Here is a 25,171-nt window from a genome sequence, read left to right on the forward strand (position 1 = left end):
AATTAGCTGCATGTCGTACGCTAGGAAGTCTTGCTCTTTCCTTTCTGGAATTACCAGCAATCACGTCCATTGTGGAGATCAGGAGAGCTTGTGAAACTCCCACCATTTTATTTTTTTTAACGGTTGATGCAGGAAGACCCTTAAGGGCACCTCTACTGAAAACCTATCATTTGTTTTTGTAGTCAGAAACTGATAGGTAAAATGACATCACAATCTCCAGCAATGAGTGTTTAACCCCCTAAGAACAAAGGCCTTTTTTTTTCCATTTTTTGCACCCATGTTATAATCCACATTTTAGGCCTGAAAATTACTTTAAGCCCCTAAACATTATATCTTTTCTGAAAGCCAAGAACCTATAGAATAAAATGATGGCAGCTGTATATTTTTATGTTGCACGACATTACCACAACTTATCAACCCAAAAATGTTGGGAGAAATGCACTTAAGTTAAATTTAGTGCCCCAAAACCCTATATAAAACTATTTTTTTGTGCAATATAAAAGATGAGGTTACAACGAATAAATACACAACATGCCCAGGTTCTAAATTGTATGCGTCCATGAAACTGCGACCGAATTCAGTACCCCAAAAAGTCTATAGACGATGCGTTAAAAGCCCCTACAGGTCCTCAGTTTAGAGATACGCATAAATACTGGCCCTAGAATTATTGCTCCCATTCTGGTGTGCGTGGCGATACCCAACATGTGTAGCACAAATCTTCGTCTTCTTACATAGGCACACCTGATGCGGGGGCGAGGGACTTTAAAAAATAATGTTTTTTTTTATTTTTACATTTAATTTATTTAATATTTTTAAAACTGTTTTTTTTTTAACTTTACTTTAATTGCTATCACATTGGGGGGCTTACAGGCCCCCTATATGATAGCATGTTGGCTGTGACAGGTACTCTTTAAGGTGATGCTGGGGGTCCAAAAGACCCCCAGTGTCACCTTTACACTCTACATAAGCTATTGAAGTGCAGATCGCACTTCAATAGCTTATTGCTGGGCTTCAGGATGCCATACGCGTCACTCCCAGTCCCATAGAAGAGGAAGGAAATCAGTGAACCGATCTCTTCCCCAGTTTCCCACAGACACCCGGCAAGCCGGGGGGCATCTGAGGGGCATCGGAGCCCAGGAAACATGGCGGGCGTGCCGGGCGGGGGGAGGGGGGTTTGGATCGGATACCGGATCGTAGAAGCAGCTGAGCCGTCAGAATCACTTCTACTGCAAAGCTGGCAGGCTCTAGAAAACTGAACAGAGTCCCGGCGGCTTTTGTCTGTTTAACCCCTTCGGACTTCATGACGGGATTATCCCTTAATGGGTCGTGAAGGGGTTAAAGCACCACTTGCAATTCGGCTTAGCCAGTCTTGTAATCCAGACACCCCTGCCAGACAGCACAGCAGGTTCTGGATCTCCACTGCAGCATACACTGAATTTAACCCGCCCCTGCCTGTGATTGGATAATTAGATTGTGACAGTATACTTTGCCCTCTTCTGAGGAGCCCACCCACTCTCTACCAGTCTAAGTGCTATTGTGCAGGGAATTACACAAAGCTAATATAAGTACAAATTCAGCTGTTGGTGCTAGCTCATTCAAACTTCTTGCAGATAGTGTCCTCACCAGGATTTCAACCAGGGACCCCCAGTGCTGCAAGGCAACCCCGATGCCACTGTGCTGCCCCACCTGCTTGCAGTTTAGTTATAAGATAAGATATACAGTTTGTACAATACTTTAATCCTAATAGATTTTCTATTGACAAAAGATGAGCGTTCAGTGCGGACAAAACCTACAAATTTTAATAGGACGCTTTAAGTGTTTTGGCGGCAATAAAAGTGGCCTGAAAATTCTTAACAAACTGTTTTACAAGCCTAAGGCTGCTTTCGGTCGAGTAAATTGCTCGGGGAGAGGAAGCATGGCCGATGTGAGCCGGGCAGATTCTGTAGGCCCCGCTACATCCACTTGACATTTATCATAAATAGGAAGGCAGCCAGCCATGGCGAGATTTGAATAAGAGGTTGAAATGAAGTGGCTGACCTATTATTTCTCTACGAGTGACACTTATTTTGACCCTAATCAATCACTCAAAATCACTCCACATTTTAAACCTGAACGTGGCGTCTGGAGGATGGAAAGGCAAAAATTGGCCTTTAAAAGCTTTCATTCAAAGACGCTATTCACGCTAGATGAGTTCGGTGGAAGAATGCTTCCGAAGAACCACTTTCAGATATTTTTTGGGGAAAAAAATTTACATTTTGGTAAACAGCTGCCGTTAACATTTACAACAATGGGACCGAGAAAAGTTCAATCAAAGCGGATCTTGCAGTAAAATGCATTTTCCGAGCCCCCACCTTCACAAACCATCTACTATTAGTAGTACCTGTAAAGAGAAAAGTTAGCAGGGTGTTGCATCATTACACGGCGCCCGGCTTCCTGATTGGCCGGCCAGATGGCTCCGGCTGGGCACCGGAGGAAGGCCACGTTCTGGCTGGAGAGGCCCCGCGGGGTGACAGGCTGGACATACCAAGGTAAGAGGGGACTTTCTTGTTAATCGGGAAGCCTGGTGGCGAGTCTTTACACGCTGCCCGGCTTCCCAGCTAATCAGGAAGCCAGGTGGCGAGTCATTACACGCCACCTGGCTTCCTGAATTTGGTACCGGTACTCGTACTCGGTACCAAAATACCGGTATCGGTGCATCCCTAGTAGAGACTCTAGAGAAGTTCTGAAGGCGAGCATGGGAGGAGTTGACGAGGGAGCTGGAAAGCAGGAGGAGGTCTTGGGGGGAGAGGAAGGGGTGGTTAGGCTGATATTTTGGGACAAGGTTGGAGATATAGCCGGGGGCAGAGTTATGGATGGCTTTATAAGTGATTGTTAATATTTTTAATTTTATCCTTTAGGCGAGTGGAAGCCAGTGCATATAATGATAATAATAGTAATAAAATTGATGATAATAATAATAACAATGCCAATAATGGTGATGATAATGATAATAATAATAATAACAATGATAATATTAATAATAACAATAAAAAGGCCTCGCTCACTTCATCTGAATTGGGCTCATCCAGCATGGGACACTGCACCTGAGTCCCCCTTGATAGGGGTAGGTATCTAGACGGGGTAAGTCTCGCTCTAGGGCAATCCTACATACTTGATGAAGGTATTCATTGTTGCCATGTTATTATTTGATACAATGCGCACTTATGGCTACCTTGTACCGGTGGTTTGTTCCCCCCTTCTCTGTGTTTTTTATTGTATGTTCCTACGACCTGTTCTTTGTTCAAAATGTAATAAAAGATATTTCTGTAAAAAAAAAAAAATGATAATACTACTAGTAGTAATAATCCCAATAATATAAATAATAACAACAACAATAAATAATGATAATAATTTGATCATAATAATAACAAGATATGGAACTACTAGACAGGAAAGGAGCCGTGGGTTTTATAATTATTCGGCTTTTCTTAGGCAAGCATTGAGATAAACGTACAGTGTAACAGCAGAATTTGCAGGATGATGGACGCACTAGCCCGAACCTTGCAGTTACAAATATTCAGGAGCCAGAATGTGCTGATGGCCTTGTAAGTCCCGGTGGAGGGTTCTGATCACTTCCCCGCGTTGTAGGGAAACAAAGCTGGTTATAACAGTAATAGGCTTGAAGCCGCAAAAGGCGAACCCCGCTAAGTGCTTCCTGGCTATAAGAACAGATCAATCCTGTTTCATTTTGCTGCTCTCACAGCATTGGCAGATTATCTGGCCTTGTCCGAGGGAGACAAGAGGATTGAGGATCTGCTCCGTCACATATTGCCTCTGCAATTACAGACCATCTGTTACTTTTTCCCAGAAGCCAACTGTGCCACCGTTCCTGCGCAATATCAGCCCGTTGTGCCACCGCCGAGCAGCGGGGGAGCCGAGATGTGAGAATTGTTCTCAACTTACCAAATTACATCACCTCCGCTGATTCCCCCGACCACGTTCTATACTCCGAGTGAAACATTTTGTGTTTGTGCTTTGAGGTGTTTATACTCCAAGTAGAAATGAGCAAATGTCCTAGAATTCAATGTGCTGAGTCTGAATCTGGCCGGATTTATCTCCGTGTTGTGGAACTTTCTACCTATTTGTTGTTAAAATTCCAAATTTGTCAGGTGGGAACATGTCACTGTCAATGAATGAGCTGATTACTTGTAAAAGAAAAGCTAAGCCGTTCTTTCCACAAATAAAATGTTTGCTGATGCCGAGCTGCCTTGTGTCACCTAAAGCCTAGACAGCCTATATCACATGATCACATGACCTGTGCCTGCCATGAGCATTGTGGTTTCTTTTTTAGTGAAAGAATCCCATTTAAGATTAATAATGAGGGTACAGCGGTCCCTACAGTACCAGAACCAGAACCAGTTCAAACCTCATCTCATCATGATTATTATCAAGACTGAAGTGTAGAATTATGAGAAATCCCTATCTCTATCTCTGTTAAAACCATATTTCCTTTTTCGGACAGTTGCATGCTGTCTGGGACCCATCACCCCCTGATCCTTTAGTGTTTCCAAAAGGAGTTCTCAAAAACAAAATGGCAGCCCCACCGCTCTGCATCCCAGACTTCTCACTGACTCGCTGATGTCTGATCAGCTCGCTCAATAATGCGCCAAGGTTCTATCCGTCTGATCTAATAAAGTTTACATCTATAGCGGATACATTTCATTTCTTTGCCATTTTGTGCTCTAACTACAGATATAATTGTTTTTCAGCCATAAAAGAGAAAGTACTTTGAGGCTTAAATGGTTCTCTTGTGCAGGATATCTCTCGGAGATTATTGCCTCGGCGTCGCCTCCGAGCTCCCACTAAATACGTAATATTTGATTTCTAGTCAAACACAGGTATCCAAACCGCATTTGTGCACCGTCCCCAAGGAAGGTTTTACCTCGCAACGAGAGTCATATTAAGTGCCATTGTTTTGTTTTGTTACGGAATGATTTTTTGGGGTATTTGCTTTAATGAGCCTAAGGCAGCCGTTTCTAAGGCTCTGCGAAAATCACAGCAATCCAATTTTAACATCAAAGTTATAGCAAAATCAATAAAACAAAGTTTCAAAAATCTTGGCATATCAAAAACAGCACCCGGGTTACCTGAGCTTCCACCAAATTTACATTTTAATGCTTTTGTCTGAATTCATTAAACCGATCGCTCTTTATTAGTTTGCATGTCTGTGTTGGGAGTTTTTAATGGCCGTGTAAAAAAAAGAGGATCTGACATTTAAAAGTGCTATAGAATCTTAACCCGTTCCGTCACAGGCTCTGTCCCTCCCAATGGAACCAGTATTCAATAGCTTGGAGATACACTATATAACCAAAAGTATTGGGACGCCGGCCTTTACACGCACATGAACTCTAATGGCATCCCAGTCTTAGTCCGTAGGGTTCAATATTGAGTTGGCCTGCCCTTTGCAGCTTTAACAGCTTCAACTCTTCTGGGAAGGTGTCCACAAGGTTTAGGAGTGTGTCTATGGGAATGTTTGACCATTCTTCCAGAAGCGCATTTGTGAGGTCAGGTACTGACGAAAAGGTTGGGCTTGCAGTCTCACCGCTCTAATTCATCCCAATGGTGTTCTATCAGGTTGAGGTCAGGACTGTGCAGGCCAGTCAAGTTCCTCCACCCCAAACTCGCTCATCCATGTCTTTATGGACCTTGCTTTGTGCACTGGTGTGCAGTCATTTTGGAACAGGAAGGGGTCATCCCCAAACTGTTCCCACAATGTTGGAAGCATGAAATTGTCCACAATGTCTTGGTATGCTGATGCCTTAGAGTTACCTCCCCTTGACAAACAACCTCACACGATAATCCCCCCTCCACCAAACTTTACACTTGGCACAATGCAGTCAGGCAAGTACCGTTCTCCTGGCACCTGCCAAACCCAGACATGTCTTTTGGATTGCCAGACAGAGAAGCGTGATTGGTCACTCCAGAGAAGACGTCTCCACTTCTCTAGAGTTCAGTAACGGCGTGCTTTATACCACTGCATCCGGCGCTTTGCATTGCACTTGGTGATGTAAGGCTTGGATGCAGCTGCTCGGCCATGGAAACCCATTCCATGAAGCTCTCTACGCACTGTTGTTGTGCCAATCTGAAGGCCACACAAAGTTTGGAGGTCTGTAGCTATTGACTCTGCAGAGAGTTGGCGACTTCTGAGCACTTCAGCATGTGGTGACCCCGCTGTGTAATTTTACGAGGCCTACCACTTCGTGGCTGAGTTGCTGTTGTTCCCAGTTGCTTCCACTTTGTTATAATACCACTAACAGTTGACCGCGGAATAGTTAGTAGCAAGGAAATTTCAAGGAACACCTGAATCCAATTATTTGGAGGGGTGTCCCAATACTTTTGGTAATATAGTGTATGTTATACACCTGGTAACACTGAACTTTAGTAGCATTGCTTTTTTAGAAAATATTTGGGTGTAATCTGGTAGAGAAAGGGAAGACCTATATGTTGCCTGTGGTTGTATTACATGAGTTGAGCCTCATTCAGACAGGCAATATGGGGCTGATATGGGGCTCACATTTGGCTGCATTCAGAGGCAGTTGTGCTATAGCTAACTATCTGCACCCAGTTTGTGTGTCTACAGAAATACTGTCTCTGGACTCAACATGTCAGTCAAAGCCTCCATTCCAGTGTTTCTCAACCTTCTATCTGTCATGGCACCCTTTAAAAATTATGCTAAATCTTGAGACACTGTGGTCCAAATGTAAAAAATGTGGTGTAAAAACGTAAAAAGTATTGTGTGGTTCCACCAAAATCTACAGTATATCACAACCCTTATCCTAGATGGAGTCTGCTATGAATTTGAAGGAGAGACATGCTAAAAGAACAAAAGAAGAACAAGGTCCCCCTTTCACATCAGAAAACCAAACCTCCCTTTCCTATCAGGAGCCGCCCTTCAGATCAGAGTCCCCCCTTTTAAATCAGAGTACCCCCTTCCCATTAAGAGCCCCCCTCTATGTCAGAGTCCCTCCTTCACAGAAGACCGAGGTCCCCCTTTCACATCAGAAACCCAACCTCCCTTTTCTATCAGGAGCCCCCCTTCAGATCAGAGTCTCCCCTTTTACATCAGAGTACCCCCTTCCCATCAAGAGCCCCCCTCCACATCAGAGTCCCTACTTTACGTCAGAGCCACTCCCCCTTTCACATTCAAGTACCCCTTTTACATCAGAAGCCCCCCTTCCTATCAGCAACCCCCTTACGATCAGAGTCCTCCCTTATAATGTTCACCACAAGCTGGCTGTAGTAGCATGGAAGAGGGCAGCATGTGGAGCAGGTCTGGACAGAGGTGGACTTTTATCCTCTTCTGAATGTTGGGAAAGGTCCTGGATACAGCCTGCTCTGGATTAGCATTATGTTTTTCCATGGTTCTGGTGGCTGGCTCGTCTCCACCATGAAAATGCAAACATTTGAAGAAACCTCTGATAAAGCCAGAATGCACACCATGGTGCTGTGACACCCTGGTTGAAAAAAATTCCAATAAGGCCAATTTGTTGACTTGTTTTGTCTGCATAAAGGCATAGTCCAATTTTTGGGTTATGGTTCATGTTAAACCCATATTTAGGGTATACCATGAAACATGGTTGCAACCACAAACCACCTACCTGACTCACAGGGTGCCCCTCCTTGAAAGGTCCAGTAGTTTGAATTTTGTGCCGCTCAGCCACGTCATCCATTCACAGGGATCTGTAAATGGGAAGACTAATTCCCATTTGTCACCACGGCAGAGGGAATCACAGAATATGTCACCATAGCAGAAGGACCATTGTTTTCTTCTTCCACCCTCATAACATAAGGTCCATATCTCCATATGGACCTCCAGTTGGGGGGTAAACAATGCGAGAGTCTGTGCACTGCATCTGTGACCTGTGATTTGTGGTTGCAAGTCTGTGCACTGAATCTGTGACCTGTGATTAGTAGTTGCAAGTTTCTGCAGGATTCAATTTAATATTTTAATAAAGACACTTTTTTATTGTATTAATTATGTATTACACTTTTACAAAAGGAGAACTACTGTATGCCTTTAATGTTTTTGGTCACCTCTGCAGCTTCTTCCTGATCATCGTTAGCTCCCACCTTCTTATTGGACACCATAGCTCAGCGTAGTATGGTCAGTAATTCAGTAACTTTGTGATATATTATTGAATCCCTTGTCACCAACCGGAAAGCTTTGTATTATCAGGGACATTCACTAAATGCTAAGTAATCTGTTGTTACACACACCACTAAGTCTACTGGATCTATAATATGCTATAACCTATAACTGCGACAGTCACAAGCTGAAAAGAAACCTTTTCCAGTAGGATGTCAGCACTCAAAAGTGGTCTGTCTTTGCCATCTTTTCCTGAACTTGGCGGTCAGTCCTGATTGGCTGCCCCTACAACCGTTGGCTGGTTATGTTTCTCCTCAAACTTAATTTGATATTCAAGCATTCCGGAACACATCTCAATATTTTCTGCTAAACGATACATCAGCGAGGACGGAGCATCTAAATAATGTATTTGTTAAATAAAGGACGTCTCATCAAATTAAGGAGATTGCTTCATGTGTCAAGATGTCAAACATATCACCGTAAATGGAGTACGAGAACCTGCCCAAATCCGTGACACACTGCAAGATACTCCGGAACCTCGTGAAAGCTTTATTGCTTATTAGCCCTTCTCTGCCCATGCTGTAACAGGAGGATCGTGCCGCCAATGCTCTCTAGTGGTTGGTGACATTAACAGTAATGGAGGCACTCGTTTCTTAAAGAAGAACTCCGTCTTGGCTAATAGATTTGCCAAAACGGGGTATGTAATGGCTAAACAGGTCAATTTGTTATTGGATATCTTAAAAAGTTACCTTTTACTTTATGTCTACATCTGCAGTTTTTTCTAAGACCTCAACCCCAAAAAAACAAAAAACAAACTAAAGGTTGCTTTCTTGCAACCATGTCAACTGTTTCTGTACAGAACACCAGAGAGATCTCATTTTTTCCTCCTGTGAATGGCTTATTGCATCTCCAACTAGTATTCTATTTACAACGTGGGTACTGATTTAAATATGAGGGAGATTCTCATACTTGGTGCTCTCTCTTACTTCAGTCTTAGGAAGTTTTTGTAATAGCCTGGCTCAGTGTCTACAGAACAGAAGCCAGTAAGAATCTGTACTGATATACTGACATACTCTGTATATGACTGATTTGGAAAGAAGTATGTTTTAGCAAGAGTGTAATTTCACTTTTACTTTAAAACTTCACACCCAGGCCTTCTCCCTCTTGCCACTGTTCTTGTAATGGCCATCACTGGGGTCTTAAAGGTTCTAGTGGGCCCTCAGCAGGCAAACAAAAGTCTCCATAGCCAGCACAAACTCTGACACTGAATCTTCCATTTTGCTCACAGGTCTCTAGGAGATTTTGAGATGCAAAAACTTGCGAAAATCATGCTAAACCTTCTGCATCTGCATTTTCTGGGGTTCCCATTGAAGTATATGGGACAAAAAACATGTGATTCTGCCTGAAAGGGCACCAATAACTATAACGGGAATCTTCATGTTGAGCGTGTGAACACGTTTTGGGAAATACACAAGAAATGGTGATAGTAAATGGTGATAAATGAGTGACCACATAGACAGACAAGTAAGGGAAGTTAATGAGGAAAGACAGAAGAATGAGTGAGGGAAGGAGTGAGGGAAGATACTGAGGGTAGAAAGAAGAAGGAGTGAGGGAAGATACTGAGGGTAGACAGAAGAAGGAGTGAGGGAAGATACTGAGGGTAGACAGAGGAAGGAGTCAGTATAGAGAGAGTGCAAACTAGGAGGCACTAGACACAGAAGACGGGTAAGGGAAAGAGTTACCACATAGAAGAGAGAAAAAGATAATAAAGAACTCAGACACATAGTTAGAAGGCAGAGAAGAAAGAGAAGAGACTGAAGATAGAAAAAAGGAAACAAAGGACTTAGAGAGTTAGAAGGCACAGAAGAGAAGGATAGTGGGATTAAAGAAACAGCGTAAAGAGAGTGCAAACTAGGGGACACAGAAGATGGTTAAGGGTAAGGGAGAAAGTGACCACATAGTAGAGAGGGATAGAAAAAGGAAATAAAGGACTCAGGCACGTAGTTGGAAGGCAGAGAAGATAGGGAAGAGATAGAGTGAGAAGGAAGAGACAGCATAGAGAACGTGCAATCTAAGAGATGCAAGGAACAGAAGATGGGTAAGGGTGAGAGTGACCACATAGAAGGGAGAGAGAGAGGAAAGAAAGGACTTAGACAGGAAGTTAGAAGGAAGAGAAGAAAAAGAAAACATGGAGGAGAGAGGGGGAAAGAGACAGTATAAAGAGAGTGCAAACCAGGAGATACAAGACAGAGAAAATGGGTAAGGGAAAGAGTGACCACATATAAGAAAAAGAGTGACCACATAGGGGGGAGAGAGAGAGAGAGAGAAAAAGGAAATAAAGGACTCAGACATGTAGTCAGCAGGAGAGATGAAAGGGAAGAGACTGAGGCTACAGGGAGGAAAGAGACATTATAGAGAGCATGCAAACTAGAAGACACAAGACACAGAAGACGGGTAGGGTAAGGGAGAGAGTGACCTTATAAAAGAGAGAGCAAAAAAAAGGGAAACAAAGAACTTACACAATAGTTTGAAGGCTGAAAAGAGAAAGAAAACACTGAGGATAGAGGGAGGAAAGAGCCAATATAAAGAGGCTGCAAACTAGGCGGCACAAGACACGGAAGGCAAGTAGGGGAGAGAGTGATCACATAGAAGAGAGAGAGAGTGACGGCATAGAAGTGAGAGATAAAAAAAAGGAAATAAAGGACTTAGACAGGTAGTTAGAAGGCAGAGAAGAGAAAGAAAACACTGAGGATAGAGGGAGAAAAGAAACAATATAAAGAGGGTGCAAACTAGGAGGCACAAGACACAGAAAATGGGTAAATAGGTAAGGGAGAGAGTGACCACATAGAAGAGAGAGACAGAAAAAAGAAAACAAAGGACTTAGACAGGGAGTTAGAAGGCAGAGAAGAGAAAGAAAACACTGAGGATAGAGGGAGGAAAGAGCCAATATAAAGAGGGTGCAAACTAGGAGGCACAAGACACAGAAAATGGGTAAATAGGTAAGGGAGAGAGTGACCACATAGAAGAGAGAGACAGAAAAAAGAAAACAAAGGACTTAGACAAGGAGTTAGAAGGCAGAGAAGAGGAAGAAAACACTGAGGATAGAGGGAGGAAGGAGACAGTATAGAATGCCAACTAGAAGATACAAGACACAGGGAACAAGTAAGGGAGAGAGTGACCACATAGAAAGATATGGAAGACAGAGATCCAGGACTAGATAAAGGGAGACAAGTAAAGAACAAGAAAACTACTGGGGGATAAACATTAGGCAATCAGCAAACATTTGTTTTATATTAATATAACTTTGTTAAGGATTAATTTTTCCTTCTTCGGAAAATATAACATCTTCTTTTGGAATTGTTCACTGACACTCAGCAGAACACATGACGTACAGCGGCATTGCCAGTCCGAGAATATGCCACTTTAAAGAAAATAATAAATATTACCATTCATCCGGCAAGGTAAACAGTAGTGATGAAGTACCATTTCCACCTAAAGAAAAGTAACTATCAATTATTGATCAGCTTGACGAAGAATAAAGAGCTTATTCAGAGATATGGGACTTGGCTCACTGGAAGCGGCATCTCATTAAACGCACCGCCGCTGCTTTATTGCTCAAATTCATTTCGCTTCTATTGCAAATAGAGTAGAATAGAGCTGGATTGTTACAGGGCCAAATCACATAATATTAATAAAGTGACTGAAACTCAGTTTATAGGGACTCCAACTCCATTTTATTTCTCTTCCAGGCAAGAAAATTCAACCTATAGGTCAGCTGGACAGAAAAGCCTTGTTTTATGTTAGTGGTAAAAAGGGCAGTAAAAAGAGGTGGCTGATCTAACCGCCCACCTAAAACCAATGGGGACACCTGTTTCGATGTTACCTGTCTTTCGCTCATCACTGTCTAAGAGACGGTTTGCTCTTAGACCACTCCTTCCAGTTTATCTCCCACTCCAGTGGTCTAAATATCCTTAAGTCATCATGGCCAATATAATGTTTATAGGACGTGAGGGCAACGAGGGACATTCCATCGCTGTACAGAACAGACAGGCTGTCTAGTAGCCAGCTGGCTCCAAGGTTCAGGTGAGTATAACTTTTTTATTTTACACTCTAGATGAAAATAAGCACTTGAAGGAGAACTATGAGGTGAGTGATTTTCACTCATCCTCATGGTTAGAACCGACATGTGACATTTAAGCTGTCACGCGTCGGTTCTATTGATCTGGAAGTGAGCGAACACATACCATTGCTCACTCACTTCCCAATCATCTCCCTGCATAGAGCGGTGACTGAGAGTCACCGCTGCCCGCAGGGATTCCCCCCTCTCCACTCCGATGCTCCAGCGATGACTGGAGGAACGGATGAGGGAGGGGGCGGGCACAGCTGGCTCTACCTCTAGATTGGCAGAGCCAGCTGTCAATCAGCCGGCTGGGTGGATCTCAACAGTATTGTCGGGATCAGTCCCGGCTGCGGTGCTCTTAGTATATAGCGAGCTATAGCCAGCTATATACTGAGCTTTGGGTCATTTGAGGAGGTTAGTACAGTATATGTCCTTCCGTGACCCTGAAGAGAACTATGGGACAAACAGGTTACCCCATAGTTCTCTTTTAACCCTTGCATTGTGGGGGTGGCCCCTCTCCAAGGGTTAAGAATAATTTCTTCTTTATCTCGGACAGTGAGATGGGAAATGGCTTAATATTAGCATTGTTCCCATGATCATTTGCAGCTAGGTTAAGCAGGACTTTTAGACGGTATTGCAGCCTCTTGACGGCCACTCTTTTTCTGGGGCCCTGCAGCGGAGGAGGGGCTGGTGGAGGCTTTATTGCGATCATATAAGTGGACAGTGATAGTATTTTGTACAGGTTCCTTTTATAACTCATCTTGGAAACATCAAAGAGTGCTGTTTTCTTTGTATTATTATACAGGATTTATATAGCGCCAACAGTTTGTGCAGCACTTTACAATATAAGAAAGACATTACAATCACAATACAATTCAAGACAAGATGGTATGCAGAGCTTCCATCAGAGTCTAACAGTGACAAGCGAAATACAGGTCTTGCTCGAACAGGTTCCCCCATTGGTTTTAGGTGGGCAGTTGGAGACCAAACGTTTGTCTATACCGCCTCTTTTTGCCACTAGTGTATACAAGGCCTTTCTGTCCTGCTGACCAATAGGGTGAATTTTCCCAGTAGGCATACAGACGGTCTGCCGGCAAAGCAGAATCTTAAGAAGACGGCTCCGACAAGCTCCGCCCAGAGAGCAACCGGACGTATGCGCTCCAAGCTGGAGTGCAAGCCAAACCGCCCCACCATGAGGACGGGCCTCCGAGGTGAACTACCAAGGCCGATATACGGCCACAGCGGCAGGAGAGAGAAGAAGAGAGACAGAAACAAAAAGAGTCCAGCCAGATTGCGGCAGAGAGAAGGTAAGCAAGGGAAAGACAAAGTGGAGTCCACTTACCTAGCCCATATAAACGGACCCTCAGCCACTTAGGGCAATGGTCTTACCCTGGCACCCTGGGTATTCTGCAACAGAGTATTTACCTCGTTTAATGAGCATCTACTACCCGGAAGCGGGTAGGCGAAACACAGAGGAGGAGGGAGTAAAAAACCTAACAATTCCTAAAAAATAAAAAAAATAAAAAACCTAACTGTAAAAAACTATTAAAGTGTCCTGAGCGAGGACAGAAAAAGAACGCAGGGTGAGTGGAGCAGGGGGGATTTATAATCTAGTGAAGGTGGTCCTAATTGGGGTTGGGGGCGGAGCTAACCCGAGGTATGCTGACATGGGGGGAGCCAGGAAATATATATATATATATAGAGAGATATATCTCTATAAGTATATAGAGATATATATCTCTCAATATATATATATATACACCTATTAAAACTCATAACAGTCAAAAGAACATACGTTTGCAATTTAGATGGACTGCTTGGCAGAAAAGCACATTAAAGACAAAGCATAATGTTTCAGATATACAGTACAATAGCTCAAAATGTACATTCAGAATATACAGTGTAGTTTCCATGCAAAACAAAGAAATGGCAAATAGAACTTGACAATATGTATAATTACTGTTGCCTTGAGTGAAGCTCTCCCGGAATCACACAGGTGATTATTTTGCCATTCAGCCATTATCAGATTTTGATTCTTTATTGTGTCTGACAAAGATCTGCCTTTGTATGGCCATTCCGAGCCGATAATGTTTTATAGAGAAGTTGAAAATGGGGTTATTTTGCTAAATCAACCTTCCTGCAAATGCCATGCATGCTACCTGCCAGCTAATCAGTTCAGGCTTTGTGTAGTGTAAACAATAAAGGATCACAAACTACCCTTTCACTGCTTTATGGTGCACACTGTCGCATTAAAGGGATTTTATGCTTGGTTAAAAGCAAGCGCTGCATCATGCCAACAAATGTTATACACTCCCGACAGACGATTATAGCCTCAGATGCCAACTCTGTGACAGGTCTTCTGCACTTCTCATGTCAAGCTGGTAAGTGCTGCAGAAGTCTATCTTTAAAGCTAAAACTCCAAGACAACAGCTAAATAGGCAGTTCAAATACTTATCTGTGAACCGCTTTGGCTGCCAAGAGATTTGTAAATCTGGTCAGCAGGTCTTGATGTCTAAGCAGCCCTACCAGACAGCAGAGCCAAGTCAGCGACCTGACTTTTCTCTACTGAGGTTAAGAACCTCAGCTTGTTCACCTCCATGCCCAGCTTGCCGAGGTCTTACTTTCTATGATATTAAATGATATGTGGAAGCTGGAAAGTGGCATCAAGGGTACTCTGTAACATGCAGTCCTACCGTGACCATTGGGAGTACCAAGACTGCAACATAAAAAAGCGTTAACTCAACTGAGAACAATCTTACCTGGAAGCTACCCCAATACTCTCTATGGAGGATACTACATTGAAAGGCCAGATATGAGAGCCAATGCAATAGGTCACTGCAGGACTGCACATAGCAAAGGCTCATGCAGCTTCAAAGTATATTGTCAAATGTATGGAACGGAGGCTTTTGTTTAGGAGCAGATTTGATTTGTTCAATGTGAAGTGCTAGGACACCTATTGTGCAAATACTTTTTGTAAGGTCAACGACTCACCATACAGTGAAGGAAATTTGCAAAATCAAGTCAACGATGGCAGCTGCCATATTGCTATGGCAATGCTATTGTGAAATGGTCATACAAAAGGGGATGTATGTTGCTACAAGAAGTGGGGATACATTGGGGTGAAGTTATCAAAACTGGATCAGACAGAGTCTGTAGCAGTTGTCCATCCAGTTGGCACCCAATCAGCTTCTCTCTTTCATTTTCAAAGCTTTAACTGAACAAACTGGAGAGAGAAACTGATTGGATGCCATGGTTAATTGCGCCCAATTTGATAAATTCCCCCCATTGAATGGCAGGGGAGTTATTATTGTCTGTCTAAAAGACACTAAAACCTTATGGATACTTCTATGGATGAGTAGTAAGATAGACGTACTAACAAGCTCTATTTTCATAGTTTTATTTCTACTAGACATGCGCATTCGGATTCAAACGAACCTGCAAATCAACGAAATTCAGTTGATTTGGCGGTTCGTCCGAATTCAAAATAACGAATTTATAATATATGCCCATATATAGGATAACTATATTCAGGCATACATAAATTCGTTTTCAGAACACGTGGCGTCCATATTGGCCGCCGGCGTGTTCTGTGCATGCACGCCACCATCTTAGAGGCAGAGCGTATGACATCACATGATGGTGACATCACGCGCTGAACGTGCGGTGGCCATATCGGCCGCCGGCACGTTATGAGCATGCACACCGCCATTTTGGAGTCTATCTTGGTATACAACAAGATGGTGGCGCTCGAACATGCGGGCGCCGCCATCTTGGTGTATACCAAGATAAACTCCAAGATGGCCGCGTGCATGAGCATAGCCTCCGAGTCCGAAACAACATAAACATTTGTTTCCTTTGATGAAACGAATAAAAATGCTTTTCGTTTTCATTTGTTTCGTCCGAAAATTTAAAAAATTGTCGCGCACATGTCTAATTTGTGTGCAGTGTAGGGAGTCTAAATATGACTGTTCAATAGGCACCAGAGTTATAGTCAGTGCATGCAGTAACTTAGCGGAGCTGGTCAGACTCCCCCCTTCCTTTCCTTCTCTGCAAGGAGAAAGCTTGTGCCAAGGGGTTTGGCTGTTACTCTGCTCTGTCATCACAGAGCACTGGAGGGAGAGTGCAGAAAGCATTTGTACTGAGCAAAAATGTTTACTTTTAACAAAGTGCACTTAACTTTAACCACCTGACTTATTTTAGCCCCTGATTTAACCCAACCCACCTTCCTCCTCCACAGATGCATACTTGTGTTGATCTCAATCACTTAGATTGCCTATTCACATCCATTGCTGCAAGTCTACACTGTCCTGGCCACGTCTCTGCATTATAACCCCATAGATTTCTATGGGACTGTCTTCAAGCATCTTCAGTCTCTGGACATAACCCCAGTAGAAGCATTTGGGACATAACTGGGTAGGCAAGGATAGGACAATTTAGACTTACGGGGGTGGAAATAAACAAACAGTGGAACCATGCCCAAAGGTAAGTATGCATATGTGGAGGGGGAGCGTGGGTTGGGTCAGTGCAGGTGTAGGTGGACTTCACTGCAGGATGAGCAAGTACTTGAGGGACAAGAACACTTGAATTGCAGATGGATTTATAATTAAGTGCTGCAGCATATCATTTTTCTAATGGCCATCGTTCTACTTTAAAAGTTAAAAAGAAAACAATGACAGCAACTACACTACTTCCCGGCCCATCTTTGCAGCATATGGGTTCCTATAATGCTGCTGGTGCTGCTTAAGTCATTTCCTAGCATTGCTCGTCTTGTATCGTGCCATAACAATGTTGTTACTCTTATAAAACTTGATAGCTTTTTAGTGCGAAGCTAAGCTGTCACCCAGCACAGTAGTTGATTTAGTGTAAGTAGTTTCTATTAGACTTTGTACACGGCCACACATCACATCTAGGCCGCAGCATCCCGCTGACACGCTGTATGAAGGCTAACTGCGAGCTTCTTCTGCTTTAGAGCTTGCAGTATATTGGATTGAGAGTGGCTCATAATCATCAGCCATTTACTGACATTTATTCCAATTCAGGCAGCGAATCTGTTTAATGTCACACTATCTGTCACCAAGCCGAAGATATTTGTTATCTGGCTGTTTTTTTTATAGCTTGTTCGGATCTTTTGGTAATAACAGATAACTAGGTGTTACACGAGGCAAGTATGAAACTTGCATTTTGCAAAATAATGTCCCCGTCTTAGACACAAATCCCTATGTTGCTCCCTATTCTGCAACGGCCTCTTCTTTAGGTCTGATGTACTTAGATGTAGGAGCAAATGTACTATTTAAAGGTAAAGGTTAACCGTTTTTTGTCAATATTTTTAAATCTGCAGCTTTCAATAAAATAATATCTTGCTATTCTGCCATAAAGGTCCTTGATGAGGCGCTTTCTATTATAGTGTGACAAAGCTCTGTCCCTGTTTCCCAGTTGTGCTCCTGACACCCGTTAAACAGGCTTCCAATGGAGAATAGAAGTGGCCGTTTCAAAGCACGTTACACAGGCATGTCCACTGTTTTCACCATCAGACACATCCCTTGGAACTCCCATAGAAGTTAATGAGCTAAGGGCTATACACACCGAACAGCTCCCTTCTGTGAATAAATGGGAATTCTTTACCTCTTGGAGATCCTCTGTAAAGTGTATATATGGCCCAAACTTTATTTTTCTTGAATATAGCAGAAAAAGATAAGAACCCATGTCCAGCTATATTACTTCCTACACCAGCACTGTGTAGATTCACCATCTCTAATTGTCCTGGTGACCATTATCCAAAATGTCCCATCCAAAAACACTTTTATTTTTGTCACTGGAACTGAAGGTGAGGGTAAAACTGATAACAAGAGCACTTTTTATGGGGATAACATTCTGAAATGGGATTTCACCTCACTTTGGAGATATGTTCATTTCGATCTCCAGACGAAGTCAAGGGAAATCTCCCCAATGGGACAAGAAAAAGCAAAAGCTTTCACATCCAAAAATATACAAATCCAAAAAACCTAAACTTTTGTTTTTGTCACCGGAACTGAAGGTGAGGGTGAAACTGCTAACAAGGGTACTTGTTATGGTGACAACGTTCTGAAATGGGATTTCACCTCACTCTGGAGATATTTTCATTTCGATCTCCAGACGAAGTCAAGGGAAATCTCCCCAATGGGACAAGAAAAAGCAAAAGCTTTCACATCCAAAAATATACAAATCCAAAAAAAAACTAAACTTTTATTTTTGTCACCGGAACTGAAGGTGAGGGTAAAACTGATAACAAGAGCACTCTTTATGGGGATAACATTCTGAAATGGGATTTCACCTCACTTTGGAGATATTTTATTGTCAATCTCCAGACGAAGTCAAGGGAAATCTCCCCAATGGGACATGAAAAAGCACAAAAAAAACATTGACAGGGGTTCTAAACCCTTTCTTTACTCTATTTAAAATGAAAACGAAATATTATGACTATACATATACAGTACTTTGAACTCCATTGATCGGCATTGACCAATTGTCTAATCAGATGTCTATACAGTGAACACTATGGGGTTAATTTATAAAAGTTCTGCCTGCCATATAGCCAAGTGGATGCCATTGACATGGCAATAGCCCCCCTAGATGGCTCTATACTAATCAGTACAATCTAGGGGAGCTAGTGCCGTGCAAACATAGCCGGGCTGAATTTTTATAACCGAGCCCCTACATGTACAGGGACAAGGTTTATTCATTCTGAATTGTGGGCTGTGAACACCGAGCAAACATAATGCACAATAGCTGTTCATTTTAGACAAATTAGTAGAGTTTTGTGCGCTTGTTTAGAAGCCTTTCGTTTAATTTTTTATTGTCTGGTTACAACAGTTCTACGATGTGATTGCTAAGTGCTTTATGCTTCACATTTCAAGAGCAAATGGGAGAAAATTGTAGAAATTTGAAGGAAAACACTGTACATGATCTAAGTAAGTCAAGTTACTGTTTGTAATGCTTTGCTTAGACTTGGATTTGTGCGAATAGGGCCAGCTCTAAATATATTTAATGTAACCCTATCAGCTATTTGTAGATTTTAAATCAAAAAGTCCTGCCTTTCCAGGATGCATAGGACAGACACCAAAAGGCTTCTATTATGTTTGTTAGCCACCATGACTTTGATCTTTCTAAGCCAGTAAAAGCTCTCTTCTGGGCACCTCCTCGATCATGGTTTCACCTTGACACTATGCTTCCCTAACGTGGGATTAAACACAGCCCCCAGAATATAAGCACCAATCAGAGTGGCTAACAAACAAAATAGAAGCCTTTTGGTGTCTGCCTTTACGCAGGGCTTTATGCTTAAGGGCACCCACCAGAAGGCTTCTATTATGTTTGTTAGCAACTCTGACTTTAACCTTTCTAAGCTAATCATAAATCTCTTCTGGGCACCTCCTCCATCATGCTGTCACCTTGATACTATGGCCATCAACTTCGCTAACTTGAGACTAAACAAAGCTACCAGAATGTAAGCACCATCCACCTAGTATATGTCCTCCCCTGACCCTGAGAAGAACTATGGGGAAAAACACTTACCCCATAGTTCTCCTGTAGGGCTAGGTTCACACCTAGGTGATTTAGACGATGAGCTGTTTTCGCGCGATTGTCTTGCATTTGTGTTCATGCGACTGTTCATTGAAAACGATGCGGTTCTCGCGCGGTTTTCAATGCATAGAGAGGTCTATGAGACACAAACCGCGTGACAACTGCCCGAAAATCGCTCCCTCACCTTTTTGCGCGGCAGGTGATTTAGTCCGCGCAACAAACCACAAAGGTGTGAACCGACTCCATTGACTTCAATGTGAATATGTGTTTTGTGCGATATCACGCGACCCAAGCCGTGCGATAAATCGCCAAGTATGAACCTAGCCTTAAGGACAATTCAAAGCACCACAGCATACAGATGCATTGCAGTGCGCTAAAATAATAGGACATTTCAGTACATTACCGAATGCACATTAAAATGTGGTACTTTGTTTGTCAGTGTATGTTGCATTAAGGCAGCTCTTTCATGTCAAATGCATATTTTAAGGAGCATGCATAATTTTTCAACAATTCAAAGCACAACAGCCCCCATATGCATTGGGCTGTCTAGGTGCATTGGGGTGCCATTAAAAATTAAAAGGGGAACACCATGCACCATACTATGTTTTGTTCTTTACAGTAAAACACATCATACTGCCTGTTACAGCAACTCATTAACCTAAATGGGCCCGAACTATTTACTTTTTGGTTATATGAGAATTGTTCTCAACCTTTGACTAGCAATAATGTAACATCCCCACCATCACTGCAAGCATTAAAAAAATGTAAAGCACTGGCATTACTGGTAAAATAATTGCACAGAGACTATCGGGTCATTATACGTATGTCCGTGTGCGGCGATGAATAAACCTTTCTCATTCTGTAAACATGCCTATTTAATTAAGAGATAGGTGCAGCCAGATTTGTGTCTGTTCTGTCCTGCAGATGAAAATATATATTGTGAATTACTGTCCTACTGTGCAGGAGAGATTAGCTGCGTTACAGAAATGTGAGAGGATTGGATGATGATGAAGGCTGTTTAACAAAGCAAAGAAAATGACCATTTCTTCAAATGGGAATCCTTTAAATTATTAAGAATTATAGCTTTCCGTTCCATTCTTACTGTGCTAATTATCATATCAGCATCAGATTTCTGCTTCAGAATCCCTTAATCCTCCGTCCCTAAGGCATCTTTCTGTATAAGCTCCCTGATTGTGGAATGAAATACTGTATGCCCTCTAGGTATGATGTTCAGTACAAGGCTAGAGCATTTTGGCTCAAAGCCAAAACACAGAGCGGCCATCATCTTTGCCTTGCTGGATTTGGTGTAGACGCACACTGGAGGTCTTCAGATGGCTTGAGGGAGTCTTGGCTGCTAAAGTGTTGTACCTTTAAAGGAGCAAATCATGACATTTTTAATGGCATTTGCTCATGCCCAACATATGGAATATTGTTTCCTCTACCACTACCCATGATGCCAAATGCCACTGTGGTGTTCAGTACAAGGCTTGAACATTTGGGAACAAGGCTAAGGCACCAAGAGGCCACCATCTTTTATTTGCTGGATTTGGTGCAGATGCACACTGGAGGTCTTCAGATGCCATAAGTCTAGTCTTCTGAAGTGTTGTTGCATCTTTAAAGGCACTCTGTAGCAAACAACAAAACTTTGAATAACCGCTGTCAATGCAACTAATATAGTAACTAGTTACCTCTCTCACCGACCATGATGCTAAATGCCACTGTGGTGTTCAGTACAAGGCTAGAGCATTTAGGTACAAGGGTAGGACACCAAGAGGCTGCCAACTTTGCTTTGTTGGATTTGGTGCACACACACACTGGAGGTCTTCAGCTGCCTTAAGCGAGTCTTGGATTCTAGAATGTTATTGTACCTATAAAGGGGACTCTGTAGACAACAATGAAACTGAATAACTAATGCCCATGCAGAAAATATAGTAAATGGTTATGTATCCCATGCCCATTATGCCAAATGCTGCTTTAATGAAGGGAAAATGCAGACTGAAATCTCTTCAAAATTAGTTTTTTCAGGAGTGCTGTTGATTTTGATGGTTCCTCCCGCTGATACAGGGATCTCACCAGGCTGGGTGTAACCCAGCGCACACATCATTATGTTACACATAACGCCATTATGCACATGCTTAATGGCATCAGATGCACTTCACTGCCGGTGGCCATCTTGGTGATGCATGCCGGCAAAAAAAGAAGGGGACATTCATCTGGTGGGATTAGGGAATGCCGCCGGGTCCCCTCCTCTCTCATGCAGCTGTTGGGCTCTCGATCCATGAGCAGGTGCCTGACTTTTCAGAGGGGTGACACCATAATAATGCAGTCATTTTGGTGGCACCCCCTCTGATGGTGTCATCTGGTGTGGGACACAACCCTTGCACCCCCCTTGTGACGCCACTGCGCTGACCCCTATATAACTGCAGGACACAAAAGTGTGCCAAGTTGGGAGCTCAGATAGTATAGAATTGGAAACCGCATCTTGCAGAGGTGTCTTGGTGCAGTCTCTAGTGTGGCTTCACATGTGTATTTATCTAGGTACCCGAAGTTTAAAGAATATTTATAATATATTGCAGCATACTCATCCCTAGTTTGTTTTTGTTTTTTTGGGAGTTTTATTAGGCTTTTTTTTTTATTTTTACCATTGATCCTGCCAGGAACTCACTTACTATCCTATGCTCACTCACCATACATTATCTATGGAGCAGCAGCATTGCAACTCTAGGACATGACTACAAGCTTCTCCCCCTCTCTTCTTATCCTTAAGAACTCGCTGGGAACAATGTAACTGATAACTGTCAGCATATGCAGAGATCACAGGATGTTATCAGCTGACAAGTTTCTGTCAGGATCAACTGGGTATTATTTGCACTTATTGAACAGATACAACAAAACACGTTCCATTGTTAGGGTTTACATACAAGTAAAGAATTTATTGTAAAATTCAGTGAACACCTTTGCGGTTATGAATGAAGCGCACAAAATCTCAACAAAAACCTTTTTTTTTCATACTAATTAAAATAACTGGAGATTTTTCAATTATTCAATCAGCAGATTGTTGGCATCCATACAGTTGAATTACTTGTAATCAGCGGAATGAAATATTTGATTGGTTTTGTAAATGGACACACTGCCAAAACGTTCATTTGTTGAGTGACAGATGTAGAGTTTGAAATCAGGTTTTGAAAGTCAAATGACTTCATACCAACATACATCTGTTGGTGGCTTCAGTAAGTTAGCAAAGGTGTTGTTTAGGTGTCACTGATCCCAAAAGTGATATTAAATATGGGCATGGGTTTTTTCCTGTCCCCACTGCAGGGCACCGTCACCTGCTTACCAAAGAGCAGAATGCCATCATCACTCTCTTTTTTGGAATATACAACCCCACCCCCCATCCATTTATCAGAGTGCGCTCAATACACACCAATTTGTCTTTTCCTGGCTTCTTATACGATATATGACCAAACGTCTGTGGATGCATGGCCATCAAATCTATGCGCTTGTTGGATGTCTATGGGCATTAATTCCAATTCTTCCCAAAAGTGTTTAGTAGAGTTCAGTTCAGGGCTCTATGCTGACCACTCAAGTTCCTACACACCACCCTCATGATACCATGGCTTCATGGAGCTGGCTTTGTGCTTGGAGTCATTGTCATGCTGGAACAAAAAAGGGTCTTTACCAATTGTCTAAAATGTCTTCATATGTTTAAAGGAGAGCTTTGAGGTGAAAGATTTTCACTCATCCTCATAGTTAGAGCCGACCTGTGACAAAGAAGCTGTCACACGTCGGGTCCATTGATCGGGAAGTGGGCAAACACATACAGTCGTATTCTCACTTCTCGATCATCTCCCTGCAGATGAGAGCAGTGAATGTCAGGGGTTGGGCACAGCTGGCTCTGCCCCTAGATAGGCAGAGCCCGCTGTCAATCAGCCTGCTGGGTGGATTTCGCTAGTATTATCAGGATCCGTCCCGGCTGCGGGGCTCTCAGTATATAGGGAGTTGTAGCTCCCTATATAGTGAGCTTTGGGTCACAGAAAGGAGGTTAGTATATGTCCTACCGTGACCCTAAACAGAAATATGAGATAGAAAGATTCTCTTTTAAGCATTTACTGTACACTTCACAAAAAACATCTGGAAGAGTATCCACATAATGCTGCCCATATATTGTAGGTGTGATAGGTGTCTGCAAACTTTTCCCAATATAGTATACGCTTTGAATATATCCAACATATCTCCTTCTGAATACTGACTTATTGGGGGTTTAGAGTGTTCCTGCTCACTCTTTGTGTATTCCAGCTCCTTACATTTTCTATAATATAAAATAAATACAGATTAAACAGGGATGGTGGGAAGTCCTCATAATGGGCACAAGTAATGTGTAAAACTCAGAAACTCAGTGCATTGATCTCACCTATAAAGTCCCCAAAAGAGATATAAGGAACTGTCAGGTGGTTTAACTCTTCGACATCTACCAAACACTAAAGTAGCAGCGTTGGTTGGACTGACCATTTACAAAAGACCTACAGTCTAATTTACATCTTTTCTATAGTCTCTAATACTACTAACCAGCTATAATAAGGCTGAGTAAGGCAGAAAGGCATCAACACTTGTTCTTTGTATAGATGCATGTGGAATAAAGTTTGAATTTCTTTGGAAGATCATCGTGTGCTGGTTCTACAGTTTTTGTCTCTAATACTAGAGGTGTTTAGAAGCCCAGATATTGCCCGAGCATATTTTCCTCATTTTCTAAGGCTGACATGGCTGCTAATGTGCTGATATCCGTAACGAGACAGCCCGAAATAATTTGAATCTGGGTGCCTTTTCAATAACAACTTTACTTTGATCAATTCTGCGTCTTCATGTTGACATATTCCTTTAATTGTCTATATTTGGCTTGCTATTGGTACATGGAAGTTGTGATAACTTCACAAGAACTAATGAAGAACGGAAAAGTTGTAAAGTCTGCGATGACCTCAGAACATCTGAAGTGCTAAAGCAGGCATGATATTTCCCGCTGTGGAAACTGTAACATATTTTTTTTAACAGTAATTACTGTGACTTTGAGTTCCAAAAAACAAGTTTTTTTAATGACTTTTTGATAAAGTATTTTTCTCTCTTCATTAATGGTTAAAGTGTACCTATCATTCTTTCATAATTTAACTAAAACCAAGCCAAATCCTTTTTTTTGGGATATACAGGAGAAAGGTTAGGACCGCTCTTATTATTATTATTATTATTATTATGCAGGATTTATATAGCGCCAACAGTTTGCACAGTGCTTTACAATATAAGGAAGACATTACAATCACAATACAATTCAGGACAAGATGGTAAGGAGGGCCCTGCCCCTGAGGGCTTACAATCGTAGG

General features: G+C 42.4%; 1 protein-coding gene and 1 long non-coding RNA gene across 2 annotated transcripts in view; both read left to right on the forward strand.

The window, feature by feature from the left end:
- DCC (DCC netrin 1 receptor) overlaps positions 1 to 25,171 on the forward strand; it is a 410,882-nt gene that overhangs the window by 268,145 nt on the left and 117,566 nt on the right. The window lies entirely within an intron of this gene.
- Positions 6,126 to 25,089, forward strand: LOC108792240. Its single transcript, XR_001941551.1, has 3 exons — positions 6,126 to 6,201; positions 22,634 to 22,640; positions 25,079 to 25,089. It is a non-coding gene; the product is annotated as an uncharacterized LOC108792240 (long non-coding RNA).

This window comes from Nanorana parkeri, unplaced genomic scaffold, assembly GCF_000935625.1.
Source record: "Nanorana parkeri isolate BGI_ZX_2015 unplaced genomic scaffold, ASM93562v1 scaffold619, whole genome shotgun sequence".
NCBI classification, from domain to species: domain Eukaryota; kingdom Metazoa; phylum Chordata; class Amphibia; order Anura; family Dicroglossidae; genus Nanorana; species Nanorana parkeri.